Source organism: Bufo gargarizans, chromosome 3 (assembly GCF_014858855.1).
Source record: "Bufo gargarizans isolate SCDJY-AF-19 chromosome 3, ASM1485885v1, whole genome shotgun sequence".
Classification (NCBI taxonomy): domain Eukaryota; kingdom Metazoa; phylum Chordata; class Amphibia; order Anura; family Bufonidae; genus Bufo; species Bufo gargarizans.
The window spans coordinates 43,324,017-43,327,133 of NC_058082.1; positions in this window are offsets into that span (position 1 = coordinate 43,324,017).

Here is a 3,117-nt window from a genome sequence, read left to right on the forward strand (position 1 = left end):
GCTGCTGCGCCGGTGACGTCACTGTGATGCGTCTCGGGGGCGTGGTCTAGGAGGCAGGGACAGTCGCAGCCCAGTAGTCAGGCTCTGTAGTCGGGATATATTGTGGCCGTTCTTTGCTGCCGAGGCTTATATTGCTGATAGGAGGTTGGGTGGGATATTATATAGTTAAGAAATTAATGTTATCTGCACTGTGACAACCGCCTTGAAATTACTGATCAGAACGCCCAAGAATGCTAGTCTTGGCCTTTATTCCTTTTCAAACCTGTTTGATAGCTGCATGTGACTACATGAGGTGGCCGCTTCCTGGGGAACACAAGGCGAATCCCTCTGTAGTGACACCAGGAATGGTGGAGCAATGGACCGTCATTGAGTTCACCTCCTGGAGAACCTGTGATATTGTATCTGCTCCGTCGCCTAGAGTGGAATACCTGGTACCCCTATGGGATAGTGTCACCCACAGTGATATATGGTCCCTGGTGGTAAAGTGGGTTATGGTCCATGTGTTGTTGACCCAGTAGAGTGTACTCCCTCATGACCACGTAAGACCGGGTACCACGTGTGTTCTTTCTCTGGAAAACCAGCGGTGTGCCATGAACTCCCTGGTATCTCTGAGCCAAAGGCAGAACTTAAAGCGGCCCCAAGTCCTACAAATCCAAGTTGACAGAGAAGAAGCAACAGAAGGAGGCGGGGTCAGCAATACCGTAGTACAGCACAAAATACTGCCATATCACCATATTGAGGACGGTGATACAGTTGAATTTAGGAGGGCGGCTGCTGGCCAAGTGCATGAGTACCTGATGCTCCTACCAATATCTAATATTTCTATAATACTGCTCCTATGTACAAGAATATAACTACTAGTTATAGCAGTATTATAGTAGTTATATTCTTGTACATAGGAGCAGTATTATAGTAGTTATATTCTTGTACATAGGAGCAGTATTATAGTAGTTATAGTCTTGTACATAGGAACAGTATTATAGTAGTTATATTCTTGTACATAAGAGGCAGTATTATAGTAGTTATATTCTTGTACATAGGAGGCAGTATTATAGTAGTTATATTCTTGTACATAGGAGCAGTATTATAGTAGTAATATTCTTGTACATAGGAGGCAGTATTATAGTAGTTATATTCTTGTACATAGGGGGCAGTATTATAGTAGTTATATTCTTGTACATAGGAGCAGTATTATAGTAGTTATATTCTTGTACATAGGAGGCAGTATTATAGTAGTTATATTCTTGTACATAGGAGGCAGTATTATAGTAGTTATATTATTGTACATAGGAGCAGTATACTACCTCCTATGTAGAAGAATATAACTATAATACTGCCTCCTATGTACAAGAATATAACTGCTATAATACTGCCCCTATGTACAAGAATATAACTACTATAATACTGCTCCTATGTACAAGGATATAACTACTTTCCTGTTCGTCCTTGGCAGCACACACCAAAGGGTTAAGTCCCCTAGGTACAACCAGAATAGAGACCAATTAGCAAGCAATAGATTGATTAATTACATAGTACCTCCCAGTATAAAGCACCACAGAGCCATGTATTTTATTTTCTCTAGGCACTTGAAGAGACCACAACTCCCACAGTTATCCCCTGCCAGGAGTGATACTTTTAAGTCCCTCACCCTGAAGATGGACGCGAGAGTGTTTTCCCCAGTGCAGTCGGCAGCACCTCGCTCCATTCTCTGCTTGCCTCCCTCTGCATAGTGTGGGTTGAGGTTGAGGCAGCAGAGACGCGCGCTATAGGGGAGGCGCATGCGCGAGATGATACTGGGGAATCGCGACGTCTCGCGCATGCGCACTCCGCTGGCGCGTCCCGGAAGTATTTAACTCCGTGGTACCGTTACTATGGGCGCTCGCCAGGACGCTACTCCCACTGCTTGCCGAGGTAAGTAAGGAGAACGTTTGGGGATAACATGCTTGGCAAGATCTGGCATAAGTTGATACGGCTGTCCCTTCCTCTGTGCACACTCTTCGGTGGTGTTGGGGTGAAGGAATGATTTTTTTTTACTGATACTCCTTATCTATTATTAGATGTCTGCCTCCCCAGAGGAATCTCTTAAGAGAAAAAGAAAATCCAGACACCGCTCCTGCAGGAATTGTGAACAACCTATGCCAGATGATGCTTTTTCTGATCTGTGTCAGGGCTGTACCTCTGTTCATTCTGAGTCTCCTCCCTCCCAGAATAATGACTTTCTGCACTGGTTTAAGGAGCAGCTGTCGTCTGTTTTTAATGAAATCAGAACCTCCAATAAAAAAAACAAAAAATCACAGGAAACCTCGGAACCTCAGTTTGCCTTATCCTCTGACAGTTCCTTGTCTGAGGGAGAGATAGACTCAGATTCTGAGGATATGGAGGACACTATGCTGTTCCATAAGGAGAACCTGGGGGATCTTATCAAAGCAGTCAAGCACACTATTGAATCCAGTAGAGATATTTCTAATAAGTCAAAATGTGACAAGCTGTTTTATTTTCCTAAAACAGGATGCAAAGCCTTTCCAGGGCACCCGCTGCTCAATGAGTGGCTAAAGCAGGATTGGGATAAACCGGATAAGAAACCGGATCCCAGTTCCAGATTCAAACATACATATAAATTAGCGGACGACACATGTAAAGATTGGTTGTCAGTCCCTAAAGTAGACCTTCCGGTGGCCAGATTGTCAAGGAGGGCGCTGTTTCCATCTGAGGAGACTTCCTTGATCAAGGATCCAGTAGACAAGAAGGCGGAGTCTTTTTTGAAAAAAGCACATGCGTCCACTTCTTCCTCTTGTGTACCGGCCTTAGCCTCTGTGCCAGTGGCAAGATCTCTGCGGATCTGGCTGTCCCAATTATCTCATGACCTGGAAGATGGAGTCCCAAGGGAAGAGATTTTAAAAAATATCCCGGTTATGAAGCATGCTTCTGAATTCCTGTGTGATTCGCCATTGGATTCATTAAAATTTGCATCACGTTCTTTGGCTCTCACTAATGCCGCCAGAAGGGCCATATGGATTAAGCAGTGGTCAGGTGACCTCTTGTCAAAGTTCCACTTTTGTAATCTTCCATTCCAGCCCACGTCCTTGTTTGGCCCTCAGTTGGAAAAAATTCTGGAGT